This window comes from Protopterus annectens, chromosome 17.part0, assembly GCF_019279795.1.
Source record: "Protopterus annectens isolate FY-2018-M chromosome 17.part0, PAN1.0, whole genome shotgun sequence".
NCBI classification, from domain to species: domain Eukaryota; kingdom Metazoa; phylum Chordata; order Ceratodontiformes; family Protopteridae; genus Protopterus; species Protopterus annectens.
Genome location: NC_056751.1, coordinates 362475067 through 362492180, shown reverse-complemented (window position 1 = coordinate 362492180; position 17114 = coordinate 362475067). Strand labels below are relative to the sequence as shown.

At 40.0% G+C, this 17114-nt stretch overlaps 1 protein-coding gene across 1 annotated transcript in view; it reads left to right on the top strand.

The window, feature by feature from the left end:
* The window catches only part of CEMIP2 (cell migration inducing hyaluronidase 2), a 939901-nt gene that overhangs the window by 756197 nt on the left and 166590 nt on the right, over positions 1-17114 (top strand). The window lies entirely within an intron of this gene.

The window sequence follows — 17114 nt, the reverse complement described above, 5'->3', positions numbered from 1 at the left end:
AAAATGTGAAATATCTACACATACAGTACTTAATATTTTATTTTCTAGCTTTCCGCAAAAATGTCTGGAATCACAGAAGTTAAACATATTCCTGGATTCCAAAGCCATTACAGTTTAGCATGCACCTTCAAATTACTGTAGTAAGCCGACTGACTTCCTACAGTAATGTGGCCAGTCATGGCCCACCATATCCACACTGCCCCCAGCCTTCAACACAAAACTAAAACAAAAAAAACTTCTTCAGTCCTTCACATTACTGTAGGAATCCAGCTTCACCAAATGTCCCTGACTTTGTATCTTATTTTGGTCTGGGTGGTAATTAGAACTGCAGTCAGTAAATGGGGGTGGGGAAAGCTGGTTGTGGGCAACTTATTCTCATCATTTGATCACCCCGTTTACATAGAAACAGACTGCATTTATTAAAATAAGTTGGGACTTTTTGTTTTCCCTGTTGCTACGGTTTTGTGCGTACTTAAGTCAAAACTATTTGCAACTGCACAGAATATCCATGTCTTTTCTTCAAGTCATCATGCTTTTAGGATCTCAAGTAATTGAGGGCTGGAGTCTCTAAATGGGTTAGGAGGAATGGCTGCAGTTGCAGGCAACTTATTCCTTTGTCATTTGTTTAGTCTGTCTAGCTTTTAAAGGATTAATACTGACCTTGTATGAAACAACTTGGAATACTGTAACTCTGGTTACTGTTTTGTAAATGCACAGAATGTTCCTGCAGCTGAAGGCAGTCTCCTGTCTGTTTGCTCTACATAATGTCTGGCTTTATAAGTCTGCATTTGTATGAAATAAGTCAGAATATTTATTTTCTGGCTGTAGGGTGAAGGGGCCAATCAGCAGCTCTTTGGACAGAGACTCCACTACTTTTCTGCCATGCATTGAAGACATGGCGAGCAGGCAACTAGCGAGCTGGTAGTTTTGGAGTAATAATAGTATTCAGTGACTAGTTTAGTTGGTGGATTATGTTTGGGGAGCATTGGTTTTATAGAATGCGGAGCAGACTTGAATGGAACTTGTGTAGCAGAGCTTACAGTCCAAACAAACGAACCAACCAGACCAGCACCAAGGTTAACCATTCTTGGAGAAACGAAGTCCAAACTTCAAAAGTGAAAACTCCAAGTATTGTTTACGCAGAATATATTCAAGTAAAAACAATGTTGTTCAAAATCCACTGAACTTTCGGGCATAACCCTTCATCAGTGTGTACAAATGAAAATAAGCAATCACAGTTCAACTTAAATTTAAAAACCATGTGACAGCCCCAATCATAAAACACTTAGTTAAACATTTAAGTAAACAACTAGAACATTTACAGGGAAAAATAATGAATTCACCAACTTGTAAATTATCAAAGACGGATAATTAATAAAAAAATTTGATATAATCAGTCTTTTAAGAAATTACAATGGCAGTGCCTCAGTTTTTCTGCATACTTAGAATATGGCATAGTCCCTAATGGGCTCAGAATACTTAAATTGCCGTCATTTGGCAATGCCTATCCTGAACTGCTAGGTAAGTGGCAGGAATTGAACCTTAGCTTGAAAGCAGAGTACATGAGGCTGATGAATGAGTTTTTTCATAAGATCGAGCTTAATTTACAAGATGAGATCGCTAAGCTAGAAAATTATTTGGTTGAAATGCCTGCTTTTAATTCTCATCCCTATAAAGAGATGCTTGAGTGATTGAGTTTGAAAAGAAACTGATGGCTGTTAAGAAACGTAAATTACATAGAGACTTAAAATATTTTTAGAAGTGAAAACATCTTCTCGTTGTCGAGGGAATGGTCTATTATTGATAATAATCTCAGAGGTAAGATTCTGAGCAGTGTACCACGCGAACGATTGAATACCCTTGATGATTTTTCTACAAATGAAATTTGTAATATTACACAGAACAGGTTAGAAATGGTAGTAATCTGATGACTACCATATAACAAATGGTCCATTCTACTGGATCTGAAGGAACAACTGTAACCATCCATGTGACAACCACTAATGCTAGAGTCCATCCTCCTGAGGATTTTCTGAAGTATCCGACACCCCTGCTGTTAGTTACTGGAAGCAACTGTAACACGAGAGAGAGCTCTATCGAGAGGCAGACCCTGTGCAATAGATGGAGCAACAGGGGACCTCAAACCCGCAACAGAATGAAGAGTCAGGCGACTTAAGTAAATGCTTTGTTAATCTTTCCAGTCTTGCAATAGCATGATCTGAGTTTGCTACAGAAAGGATTACAGTTTATCCCTCCTAACAGCTATAATATAGTTGATGCCCTTATGGGCTTGAAAATGTTTACCAAGAACCTTAGTCGTAAAATTGTTTTTAAGGATTCTTCAACGGCTCAGGTATGTAAAAAGTCTAGTCTTTTTATTACCAGTCATTTGCCCGGTGGTAACTGCTTTCTGTGAGGACTGTGAACATGACATACATGCTTATTATATAAAGAAGGATAAAAGGAAGTTCTATAATCTTACTTCTGCTGAAAATGAAGCACTTAAAATACTGGAAAATATCAGACATTATAATAAAACAGGCAGACAAGGGGGCAGCTGTAATGATGCTGGACAAAACTGACTGTTTCTTGTATGCTTAAGTTTTTTAAATGCTATAAATGCTTTTACTGAGATCAAAAATGCGGGTATTTCCAGGTTTGTATGTAATGTGAACATGAGCATTTATGAGTTACAGGTTAATAATGGCATTGGTATTTATCTTTTTAATTTTTTTTTAATGTCTCTTGTCCGTTAATACCTGTTTTGTACGGATTACATTAAAATACATAAGAGTTTGAATTGTCCACCCATGACACCTATAGTTTCAGGTAGTGGGTGGATTACTGAGCTCATATCGTTATATTTACAGTCTGTCTTAAGTAAATTTCTACTGAAAGTAAGAAGTTATATACAAGATACCAGAGATTTTTTTTTACATCAGTTATTCGACTGGTATAATTCACACAGAGTATGAATATATTTTTCGTCACCTTAGATATTAAGTCGTTTTTCATTATTCACTATGATTCCCATTGATTTTGGTGTTGAGGTTGTGCATAATTTCTTGTGCAGAAATACAGGTATGTGTGGCAGAGAAATGGAAACAATTTGTGAGTTACTTGAGATTGTTTTAAATAGTAATGTATTTATGTTTACTTATGGGCGGCGCAGTGGTGCAGCGGTTAATGCTGTCGCCTCACAGCAAGAGGTTCTCCGGTTCGATTCTCGGCTGGGGTGCCTTATGTGTGGAGTTTGCATGTTCTCCGTGCGTTCGCGTGGGTTTCCTCCGGGTACTCCGGTTTCCTCCCACATTCTAAAGACATGCTTTTGGAGCATTTCTCCCCGGGCCTCCACTGAAAACAGGATATGTGGAACCTAGTCGGACTTTCCCGGTCAACAAATGTTAAATAAATAAAAATAAATAAAATAAATGTTTCAGGATCATATCTGTCATCAAAAAACTGGCAAGGCCAATGGGCACATCTGTTGCCAACCATATGCAAATATTGCTATAGGAAAATGGGAGGAAGACTGTGCCTATCGTTGTATGCATGAGGATGTAGATAAAGTTCTCTTTTTTAAGCATTTTATTTATGACATTTTTTTTGTTGTGAGGTAGAGATGATTCTCATCTGTTTTCATTTATTGATTATTTGAACCACACTACCAATTTTTTGCAGGTTACAGCAACATGTTCCAAAGAGAATATTAATTATTTAAACATTAGTTTAATAAAAGATGGGTCTAATATTACTACTTCGATCTTTAGAAGAGAGGTTCAAATGAATAGATTTACCCATAGGACTAATATGCACTCCCCACGTACATTTAAAGGCCAGTTTCTGAGAGCTGGCAGACTAAATACTGATAGCATACCATGTTGCAATGAATTAAATGAGCTTATAAAAGAGTTCAAAGACTGTGGCTATGAAGATAGGTTATTGCAGAATGTGAAAAATGATGTCTTGGGGAACAGATATCTGTTGCAAAACCCAATTTTATAGCTAACGATATGGACATGGGAAACAGGCAGTATACGTCATAATTATATGAGTTATGTTACTGCTTACAGTAGGAGATTCCATGAGATCCAGAATATAACAAAAAAATTGGAATATTTTAGGAACTATGCCTGTGATCAGTAGAATAGTAGGTGAAAAAACATGTTTTGTGTATAGGAAATGTCCTAACTTGAAACAGCGATTATGCTACAAAAGTTTGTGTATTAGTCACCCTCTACGAATAAACAAAATGGGTATGTTTCCCTGTTACAGTTGTAAGTGTTGTAATGACATTATAAAAGATGATGAATTTATACATTCCACAACTAAGAAGAAAATTATGTTCATGCAACATGCAGTACTTCTAATATTGTTTATCTGGCTAAATGTGTCAATTGTCCTGCCTTTTATATAGGAAAGTATATGAGAAAGCTTAGAGAGAATCACAGAACACAAATCAGAAATATGGAGGGGGGTGATCAGCAATGCACTTGCCAAACATGTAGGTGATAAAGGTATAGAGCACAGGTTCCTTTTTAGAGTGACAGATAGATAAAAAAAAACAGAAGAGGAACTGACTTGATTAATACTCTTAAGATATGTGAGTATGAATGGATTTTATGTCTAGAGGTAGGCCATGTATGCATCTGGGCTGAATATTGCTGTTAGTATCAAACTTTTATTAAGAAGGTAACAAATGTTTTTAAAATTCATTTTTAAGATGAATGCCTTTGATAAAATGATTTCATGAGGTATATTATATCATTTTTTTTTATTACTTATCAGACTTTGATAATTCGCAAGTTGGTGAATTCATTATTTTTCCCTGTAAATGTTCTAGTTGTTTACTTAATTGTTTAAGTGTTTTATGATTGGGGCTGTCACATGGGTTTTAAATTTAAGTTGAACTGTGATTGCTTATTTTCATTTGCACACACTGATGAAGGGTTATGCCCGAAAGCTCTATGAATTTTGAATCAACTTGTTTTTATTTCGATATATTCCGTGTGTCCGATACTTGGAGTTTTCATTTTTGCTGTTAAAGCTTACAGTCCAGTCATGTTGTGCTTTCAGAGGAAGGAGTCATACTGAGCTACTGCTGCTTTGACCTGCCGGTGGATGGGAGCTGCAGCTAGTCATGCTGCTGGAAGTTGGAAGCACAGCTTTGCTGTTGTCCCACTGTAGAGGGAGCTGTGCTGAGCTTCTGGTGTCATAGGAGATGATGGGAATTGCACTTGGTTACTGTTGTTGATGCCCTGCGATAGAATGGGATCCATGTCATTTCAGTTACCAGTGCAGTTACCTTGACAGACAATGGAAGGCCGTACTGAGCTACTGCTGCTGTAGTGGAATGGATGTCGTATGATCTGGTGCCATAATGGCTTTGGCTTCTGTTTCTGTTCATAGTCTGTGCACGTTAGAAAAAAATGAAGGGGCAATTCCCGTTCTCATTATAGTGTTTAGGTATTTGTGAAGGTCAGCATCAACTATGACAAATAATTTCTGTTCTACAACCGTCTGTATATGTGATCCACTTCTAATCAGAGTATTATACTAGTGAAGTTCATCTTCTGTGGGGAAAAAAAAAGATGCTGCATCCACATTGTATAGTAACTGTGGACAAGTTGTGTGGGTACAGTGTATCACTTCCAAATGATGTAGTTGGCCAAAGAAGCAGTCATTATCTCCTGATACTACAGTTGGCAAGTTTTCTTTTTCTGATTTTAGTACTTCACCATTTGAACAACTTTCAATAAATAAAATACTGTCATGCTTTGTACACCTATTGAGAAAGCAAAGATCTGCCATAAAACTGTTACAGATCATGTTTAACCATTCGGATCTGATGTCCTCTATCAAGACAGAGAGAAACCTTTTTCTGTTTTGTTGCATCTGCTGCCTAGATCACACAAGAAATTATACCATTGTGAATCATCTTGCAAGCCAGAAACACCAGTGAAGTAAGGAGACGGCATGTAAACAGAATGCACCATGAGAGACGATGTGGCTTGCAAGCTTTAAAGTGGCCACAGAAGCAGCAGTGGTGAGACGAGAGATTGTCTGGGTTACTGTACAATCGTGGTGTTATGCAAATATCCTGGGCAAGAAACTGGACAATCCCCAGCTTTGGCAGTGAATGGAAAAGTATGTGAAGGGAATTGGTGCACTGCTGCAGTCAGATACTCTGTGTCAGATGTACATTCTTATCTTGCAGGAACATACGGAAGCAGATATTTGCATTGCTGTACAAGGAAGGCCACTAGCAGTTATGAGTGATGAAATCACAGGTAGCAGTGCACATTGCATTCTAAATGTTATATTTGTACTCCAGGAAGGGAAGTTGTACATGGCTAACTGCACAGAGCTCTCGGCTGTGAATATAAACTCATCTCAATTCAGACAAAAATTTAATAGAAATTAACTAGTGTACCCATGTTAAATTGCCATCTGTGTATTCTGTTTATATTAGAACATTACCTCTCAGCTGTCCAAATTTTTTAAGAATGTTGAGATTTTTGCCTCACATTTTTGGTCTGTTCCTAATAAAGTTTGTGTTTTTCAGGAATTTTAGAATTTGTGATATAATGATGAGCCTAACTGCCTTCTAAGCAAACTGTTAAACAATAAAAAGGATTCTTAAACTTAGTTGTCAAACATGACATTTTTTAAGAAGTGATATTGATACACAGAGTGATAGAGATCAGATCTTGTTAATATATCTATTATTTTTTATGCATCATACATTTTAACACTTTTCTGCCATTACATAATTTGCACAGTTCCTTTCTTCATGCAAATATCACTCCCCTTCCTGAATATTAGTCTTCCTGTACTGTTCCCACAAATTCCATTTATTTCAATGTGATTTGAACCTTCCCTTTTCTAGGGATCCCATCTCTAGATGTCCTTCTATTCTCATGTTGCAGTATTCTTACTGTGGGATCCTCCACCTCAGGTGACCCAAACGTCAGCTCCTATACAAAAGCTTTCAGCCTGGTTGTGGTTGGTGCGTTACACATCACATGTAGGGCCATAAACCAGGGACCTTAAATGTGACGTCTGCACGCACAGACCTCAAAACTTTTCCGCCGCAGTCAAATGTCAGATTGATTGCATAGCTCCTCTCTGTCAAGACGTCTAAAGCCAAGTACACCGTTGGGGATTTCTTACTTATATTAATTGCTTGTGCTTGGTTTACTGGTTTCACATTAACCGATGTCCGTTAATAAAGGTAAATGCTGATGTGGGGCGTTAAATTCTGCATAAGGACATCCATGACCATTGCGTCTTTTGTGTAGGCCGGGAACATGGCCATAACTCCTACTCCATCTGCCAATTCTTCATCCCTAAAACTCTTAGAAGCTGTTTGGCTGCCCTTAACCTGTACTTAGAAAATCAAAGGCTTAAGAAGCTAGCTCTTAGGATGGATCCGGAATTAGCTGACCCAATGGAACCACCAAAGAAAAAGGCCAAAGTTTAGCAGCCTATTACCACTGTTTCTCAGTCGTGGACACCCTGCCAACTGCTGATATAGGGGTTGAGGGACGTCACCTAGAGCCGTCTGCTTCTACTTTTAGGAAGCCATTTCCGAAGAGCTAGCCAGCACGTCCATGGAGATGTCTCAGATGTCAGTTATTTTCAAAGTCGAGGGGGTACCAGGTTCCATTGGATGCCCTTCTGGATCTCGGCAACCCGAGTCTCCTTCCTTTAAGGCCCCAGAATCAATGCCTACAGTGTCTCCCAAAGCTACTCCTTTAAAAAGAAGACAAAAAACTAAACATTTATCTACCCCACCTGAAGGATAACTGGACTGGCAGTCTTTTACTCAGTCCCTGATGCAAGGCCTTCATGGCCCTTAGGCCTACAAACTCCTCAGCCCCCTCTATTCCAGTGCTTAGCCCAAGGCTTACTTCTGCTACCTCACTCCTTCCTTCTATTCCCCAGGAAGAAGAAGAGGAGGCCCTCTTCCTCTTGCTCTGAGGAGTCTTATCACCTGCTCATCCCAAATAGCCTCCCTCCCCGGAAAATTATTCTCCAGATGAGGATTCTGTTGAAGTTGATTCCTCTCCAGAGGACATAACATTTGGTGAAACTGTCAGTAAGATGAAAGGATATTGCAAATGTGATACTTCCCAAATGACCAAAACTCAAAAAGGATACTTTGAGTTGTTGCAGGTTGAATCACCCTCCCCATCAGCCATTTGTCCAGTGATCCCTGCATACCTTGACACATTTGCGTCTTGCTCTAAGAACCATGACTTTTGGCCACCTGCCCCAAGGAGACCTGACCATTTCTATAAGGTGCCTGATGACCACAAATTCCTAGTAACCCCCCCCCCCCTTGGTGGAACCCTGCTGTAATAGCTGTGGCCCCAGATAGACAATCTGGAGTGCTCCCTTCATCTCTCTTACCTTCAGATAGACAATAAAATTATGGATAGACTGGGCAAGAAGACTTGCACCTCTTCCACCCTGGCCTTCAGAGCAATTAACTACCATACGCATATGTTGACATTTGCTTTGTACTTGGTATCACAAGCCTCTACACTTCTGAACTCCCTGCCTGACTCTCCTAACAAAGCTGAAGTAGTATCTAAGCTATCCCTGGCATCCCAGTTGGCCAGGCACTCCATTAGGTGCAGTTATGATGCAGCAGAGGCCTCTGCTACATCAGCAGCAAATGCATTAGTTCTGCGTAGGTACTCCTGGCTTAGGCTCCAACCACTGCCAGAAGATTTTAAGTCCAAAATTCTAGATGCACCTCTTGATCACAACCTTCTGTTTGGTAAGCAGTCTGCAGAACTGTTTAAAAATCTACAGGAGCAGAGCAAAGAGCTACAAGATATTAAACACCTACTGGCATCTCCTATACCCAAGTACTATAGAAATTATCATGCCAAAACCTTCTATGTCAGAAGGGCCCCCTCTACGACCACCCATTCTTCTATCAGGAATAGGAACGGGACTGGGAGGCAATACTCTTCTAGGAATACCTCTTAGCCAGCCCAAAGGCAGTCCTTTCAGGACAGAAATAATGGCAATAATGCGTGACTGCCTTGCCCATCTCCCTCTGTCTTCCCGTCTCTCTCACTGTCTGCCTCTTTGGAAAGAAATCACCACAGACCACTGGGTGCTGGCAGTAGTGGAAAAAGGATATTTCCTGTCCTAGCAGGAAAGACCCACCCACAGAGCATTCCTTTTCCACCCAAAAATCAGTTTCACCTAATACCCCACATTGTCTTGGATCTACGGGCGCAAGGCACCATAGCACCTGTCCCATCAGGACAAGAAGGAAAGGGTTTTTACTCCAGACTTTTCCTCGTTCCAAAAAAGGATGGACCATGGAGACCAATCCTGGACTTTACCCATTCTAAATCTTTTTCTTAAAGTCCCCTCTTTCAGAATGCTGTCCTTACAGACCCTGCTTCCACTTTTGCCACCACAAGCATTCATGGGCACTTTGGACCTCAAGGAGGCTTACCTCCATATATCCATGCACCCAAACCACAAGAAATACTTACGCTTTGCTGGGCATTGTTCTCATTTTCAATTCACTGCCTTGCCCTTTGGTTTGTCCACTGCACCAAGGGTTTTCACCAAATGCCTATCTCCTGCCATAGCCTTCTGCAGGACCAAGGGCATACATATCTATCCCTATCTAGACGATATTCTAATTCTTGCAGAAAAAGAAGAGACCTTCAAAAATCATCTCTCTTTCTCTATGCCCCTACTTCAGAGACTAGGTTTCACACTGAACCTCCCCAAGTCATCCCTCTCCCCAGAACAAGACAAGGTCTTCCTGGGTTGCAGTATTCGTACAAACTTAATGAAAGGATTTTACCCCAAGACAAAGTAATCTCCTTGACAAACCATTTCCAGGACCTCCTCCAGATAGACCAGCTGTCAGCAAGACAGTTTATGTGCCTTCTGGGTCTTATGGCAGCCACCATCCCTATGCTTCCCCTAGCCAGGATGCACATGAGGAAGCTGCAGTGGTATTTAAAGAATGTGTGATCCCAGCACAGCCATCCTCTAGGTTTCCATATACCCTTCCTACCTTGTCTACAAACAGAACTAAGGTGTTGGATACAACAGGTTCAAAGGAATCCAGGACAAACCCCTCCTACCCCCCACACCAGCTCAACATATGCACACAGATGCCTTTGATCTGGGCTGGGGGGGCTACCATGAAGGGACTCAAGGTACAAGCACCTTGGCAGGCATCCCTCTTGAGGAAACATATCAACTTCAGGGAAATTATGGCGGTTCATTTAGCCCTGAAGGCTTTTCTCCCTATCCTTCAGCCAGGCCCTTTGCTAAACTTCACAGACAACGCCACTGTCATGTGGTACATCAACAAACAGGGGGGGACCAGGTCCTATGTTCTATGCAGTTGGCAATGCAAATGTGAGAATTAGCCTCACAGAACAAATTATCTCTACAGGCAACAATACATCCCTTCCTAGGACAACCTTCAGGCAGATGCTCTAAGCCAGGAGTGTCCAACCTGCGGCCCGTGGGCCGCATGCGGCCCTCAGAGCTCTTCCATGCGGCCCGCGACCCTTATATTGAAATTTCACTTATTTTCCGTGTGTTTTCACGTCCGCGTCCTTAAGCTGTTCTGCGCATGCGCCAACAGCGTCTTTCAGCTGGTCTGCGCATGCGCCAAAACACCGTTCAGTCGTTTTTTACATTTGCGGTAAACTAGTTTAAAAAGTTTCAGATGAAGGAAGGAGTGAGATCGCGGCGATGAAAGAGAAGACTCAGAGTGAGGAGGATTTATTTATTTTTACCCACGGACTACATCTCCACCAGTAAAAGGTAAGCTAAACTATATGATTCTTTTACTACGACATTCAGGCACAATGATATGGATAAAAAAAGGTACTGAAATGGACGAAGAGCACTGTGCAGTACTTCTGATGTGGCGGTCATCAACTGTATCATAAAATATATATCTAAATATGCATTTTCTTCTAAGTGGGTATAGATTCTGAATTTCTTAGTGAAGCTTGTTGTATTAAGGTCATGGGAGGTGCAGTCTTTAAGTGAATTTTGATGTTTCGTCAAAGTAGTTGCATATATAGAATGTAGTTAATTTCATTTAAAAATAATTTGCTTTTAAAAGTTATGACATATTCTTAGTACTTCTCTACTATTCCCTGACCAGCTAAGAAGAGTTAATTTATCCATTCACTTTTTTTTCTGAGAATGGGGTTATGAGAGGTAAGATATTTTTCAGATTCTTCTTTGAGGAACAAAAGGGCAGTATGTTATTTATTTGTTTGCTGTCATTTGTTGACAAGAAATGTGCATGTGAGATGTTCCATTTTCAATGGAGTCCCAAGCAGAAACATTCTGGAAACATTAAAAAGCCTATTCATTTAATACACATGAAAAACATGTTTGGACACAAAGAGACAGCATTGTAAACCATTCTAAAGCTGATGTGTTTTAGCTTTGCTATGACAGTTCCACATTCCACAAAGATTGCTACTGTGCCTTCTGGCCACCTCAGAATGTTTTCTGCTAGCTAGGATGAGACAGTGCTCAAATGTACAAATTTTATAAAATGGGGCAGATTCCGTAGCCTATCTTGCTCCCCTTAATGCTTCAGAGGTGTAGTGAGATCACTGGTTATCTTGTAGATCAGTTCTACAGCAGGGATCACTACCTTTTTGTATTCATTGAGTACTTTCTTGGATGTTTAGTCATCCTGTTAACTGACTTTATGACAGGATTTACTTTTGATCCTAGAACGCAGTCATCACCAGATATTGGCTGCTGTTTTGTCTTAATAACAAGATGGTTCTTCCGACTTTTCAGTGTAAATGTGTACTGAATCAGTAGAGTAGAGCATTTATTTTAAGGGTCATTTTCCTAAAGATGTAGGTTTACTGTCCTGCCATCTGGATCCTGTTTGTAATGCTTCCAAAAAGTACAATATGATACCCAGCTCTGCGTATTTCTAAATCACCCACTTAAGATGTCTGATTTCTGTAAACTGCCCAAGCTTTGCTTGATAGCCTACCTGACAAAGGAGCTAACTGTGTTTTCCCAGTCATGTTTGACATTTTTACAACTAACAAGATTGCAATCCAGGAAAAAGAATTGAAATATGTAGCAGTTCTGAATTGTAGTATATTTGATGCAGAAGTAAACAATGCATGTTGAGTTGTGTTCTGTTTCTTGAAACCATCTGTTTAAGAATCCTTGAATTGCACGTTACTGTGTCAAGCTAGCATAATGTATACATTTTGTTTTGCTGTTAAACTGCGTGATGTGAGAATAGCTTTAATCTAGAAGAGAGCTGAAGTGTGAGTTACAGTGAAATATCTGTAGGAGGTGAGTTGATCTCTCATCAGTGAGTATTCTGAAGCAATATGTCATGGTACAGTACATAGCAGAGAGGCAAGTGACTGTAATAGGAATGTGGAGAGGGTGACCACAGCAAGGCATGCACTGAACAAGTTTTAGTCAAAGTCAAGAGAATGTATTTTAATAGATGCACGATACAGATGTTTGTTAGAAAATAATACACACTGTGGAGAAGTTTACTCCAGTTAAGTGGTTGTAAGAGAAAAATGCTGCCAGATGAATGCTTTATACTGGTGCATCATGTGTATGATCATACTGTACGTGAATAAGTTAATGTGATGATGTTGTAACAGAAATGTCCCTTAGTATGATGGCTGTCTACTGCTGTGCACATGTGGTTGAATATCTTTTTGGCTGTTAAATATAGCTAAATGGAAGGAATATCAAATGCTGCTGTGTATCATAACACTTTTTAATGGCGTTAGGGATACGTTATTGTGGGTGGTTTTTTTTTTTGCTCTTCAGTTTGTGAGAGACCTTTTTTATTTTTTTTTGGTCCTCACTTGCCGTTTGCCCCCAGACCATTTCTGTTGACTCAATGCGGCCCTTGCAACTAAAAAGGTTGGACACCCCTGCTCTAAGCGGATCTTTCTTTCTACATCATGAGTGAATGTTACACAGGGAAGTTTTCCTAGACGTGGTCCACTGATGGGGTGCACGACATATAGATCTGTTTGCCTCCCCCAGAATGGACAACTGAGAAAATTCTGTACCAAACGCCACTCTCCCCTAGCTTGGAGAGTGGATGTCTTTACCATCTCATGTAAGGGACAGTTTCTGTATGCCTTTTTCCACTCCGCTCTCATTCATAAAGTCCTCCTGAAGATCAGGAGAGACTTGCCAAAAATCTTGCTGGTGACTCCCTACTGGCCAAGACATCATTGGTTCTCCCTTCTACAATCTCTCGCCAAGGGCAATTACCACAAGTTACATCACAATGTGGACCTACTCACACAACAGAAGGGCACTCTCATCCATCCACACCTAGAGATGCTGAGCCGTACTCTCTGGGTGAAAAACCTGTAGCACCCTTCAGACACTGCTACACAGAGGACGTGCTTTCTATCCTGCAGGGGGCCAGGAAACCCACTACAAGGAGATCCTACATTTCTAAATGGGAGCGATTCTCCAGATGGTGTCTCCAAAGACATAAGGACCCCCTTCTAGCAGATGTCCCTTTAGTCTTAGCTTATGTGTGTGAGCTGATTAAAGCAGATCTTTCATACACTTCAGTGAAAATGCACCTCTCTGCTATCTCTACCTGCCTACCCCTGTAACTTCCTTTACTCTCCAAGTTGGATGTTAAATTGTTCTTAAAAGGGGTCTTACACATAAGACCATCCAGAAAGCCTACCCCACCACCCTGGGACCTAAATTATATCCTGGAGAAACTTACGCAGACTCCATTTGAACCAGCCATCTTCTGCATCTCAACAGATGTGCACATGGAAAACAGTTTTGCTGGTAGCCCTCACTTCCGCAAGAAGGGTCTCAGAATTACAGGCACTCATGGCATGCCCTCCTTACACTATCTTCTATAAAGACAGGGTGAATCTGCTCACCAACCCCTCCTTCATGACCAAAGTGGTCAACGAGCTATCACTAAATCAGTCCATTCACTTACCAACCTTTTTCTCCTCTCCCCAGAATGACAGAGGAATACTACACTCCCTGTATGTTCGCAGACAGTTAAGATTTTACCTGGACAAAACCAGTCCATCAGAAAATCAAGTTTTGTTTCCTTCCATCCCAGAATCATGGGGAAGGCAGTTTGCAAACAGACTATTTCCAGTTGGATCAGGAAAACTATCTGTTTCTGCTACTCATACCATGGAAAAGACCTGAATCAGGGGATCAGGGCTCATTCTACTAGTGCAGTTGCTTCCTCCAAAGCCTTCTTCAAAGGCCTAGACACAGCTACCACCCTTGAGGCAGCCACCTCATCCACTGTACATACCCTCACCAAACATTACAAACTGGACTGTAACTCCAGAGCAGGTTTTGCAAGGGAAGTCTTGCAAGGATTTCTGGAGTCCGCTACCTCTACCTCCTCCATTCCTCCTTCCTGAGCTGTGGTACTCTCCCACAGTAAGAATACTGCAACATTAGTTGTGTAAAATCTTACCATAACCATAGATGTCCTTCTCTTCCATGTTGCAGTATTCCTTTCCTCCCTTCTGTCCATCTAGTTTCATATGTACAGGTCTGTGGGCCTTCACGGAGCCCCTACTTGGCACTAGGTTCATTTTTGGACAGTCTGTGGCATTCTGCCAGTCTGAAGGACACCTTTTGTCATCTCCTAGGCTACTGTCCGACTGGGCAGTTAGTTCTGAGGTCTGTATGTGCAGCTGTCACATTTAAGGTCCTTGGTTTATGGCCCTATGTGTGACGTCCAACACACCAACAGCAACCAGGCTGAAAACTTTTGTATAGGAACTGATGTTCAGGTCACCTGAGGCGGAGGATCCCACAGGAAGAATACTGCAATATGGAAGAGAAGGACATCTATGGTTATGTTAAGATTTTACACAAATATTATTTCTTTTATCTTCTTCACAGTGTTCAGTATTTCAGGTATGTTTGGTTTAGATTTTAATTTCCATTTTCTAGTAGCTGAATTTTGTGGCAGATGATAGCATGATCCTTAGTAATGCTTTACTATGTCTAAGGAATTCCTGTCTTTGTAACTGAAACTATCATCTAACTGCTTTCTGTGTCATAGCATACTTTCCTGAGAATTTTACTTGAACATTTTAAACAGCTACAGAAATATGTCTCTGTGTCGATAAAAATTAGTAGCAGGGCTCATGGCCATTACCCTGCTCAATTTTTTTTTTTTTTTGCCTTTCATTTTTATAGCAAACGTTCATAATGCTGTGCTTGTCCAATAAACTAAAACATGTGAAGTGCGGATGGGATTCAAATAAATAAACTACCCTGGATAAATAGCCTTGCACAGTAAGGTGTAAAATCAGTGGTTTGTTGAACCATCTTGTACAGTGTAGTATCCCAGATCAAAAGAATTGTTTCCTAACCTGCAACCATTTCCTCCTCAAGCATTTGTAACAAAAAGTAGTCTATAGAATTTTTCATAGACTCTGAATTCCCAGAAACATGTTCTCGGTTACGTCTGTTTCCATTCACACCTCCAACATTTTGTGTATAACTGAAATAAATTCTCTAAAATCTGCTTGGGGCATAAAGTATGCTTGGGTGATAAATATACATATGCAACACTTTCACACAAAAGTCTTAAAACCTTCTGGACTTTGTTGCATATTTGGGAGGTATAAGGATGTCCTCCCTTTTCTTCTTTTGTAAATTGCCTTTCCTGTCTCTGTTCCCAGTCATCTCATACTGGAATGCTAGGCTTAACAACTCAAGGGGCCATTTTAAGCCTAGCCAATTTCCCAAAAGAAAATTTGATAGGTAATGGTTCCTAAATGTTTTGTGGAAGGTGTATATCCTGTCCCCTTCTGATTGATTCTTATAGTTATCATGCAATGTCATGTACATCCTACTAATTATCACTTTTCTAACAGCATCTTCTGTAAAACTCAACCAAAGAAGGTCTTTTAATTAACACTTCCCTATCCCGTTCTCTGTGCCTATACTCTATCAGTCCCTGGTATGGAAGGCAGTCTCTAGCCTGCAGTCCAAATGTCTGGTTGGCCTCATACCACTCTGTTACCTTTCCCTCCCTAGTTATTTGCCAGTACATTGGTTAGTTCGCTAATTTTCTCTAGTAAATTTCAGCCCCTCTTGCCCATTTTCTATGCCCCTACTTGCATTCATCCCTCATTGTTTTATTATAAAACCTGTATTGAATTATCACTTATGAAACAGGCAAACATACATTTATATAAATGAAAACAACCCATATTAACGTTGACAGTTACAGAAGATTATACGTGATATATAATGTTTGTATCTTTGTCAAACATTACATAAACTGCTCAATTCCTGCCTTCTCTTAAACCTCACTGCTTCTCCAAAACATTGTCCTGTTTGTATTGTTCCTACAATTTCCATTTTTTCTCTAATTTTCTCTTACCATTATGTAAAGATACCACTTCCAGTTTTATTTTTGTTTCTGTTACAATATTCAATAGCTCAAGTACAGATGGTTTTGTTTTGTTTTTTTTTTTGTTTGCAGTTATCAGAATTAAACATAACAAGGCCTTAAAATATCTAGACAATTGATTCCAGCTCAAAAAATTATTTCAATAGTTACACCCAATTGCACACCCAATATCTCTGACAGTACTCTGTATGGAAATTTTAAAGTTTGTTAGTTCATTACACTCTCATAATGTATGTTCCCAGTTACCTCTTTCTTCCCCATTGCACCTCCAATATTTAACATCTATATGAGGAAAAAACATGTTGGTGTCTGCTTGGGGTATAAAAATGCCTATGCAAACACTTCCAAGCAAAAATTTTAAATCTTCTAGACTTTGTTACATATTTGGGAGTCATACATATGTGTTTCAATTGTTTCTTTGTAAATCGCTTATCCTGTCTCTTCCCAAGCTTCTCTAACTTCGTCTGATTGATTCCTATAGCTATAATTGTTATAATTCAGTATTTTATATGTCCTGCTGATTATCCTGTTTTTAACAGCAGCTTTTGTTCTAGATTCAACTAAAAACTCTACCAGAGCAGGTCTTTCACTTGAGATTCCTTTTTCCTTTCTTATTGTCAGTGCTCTGATATCAGTGCCTGACAGGGAA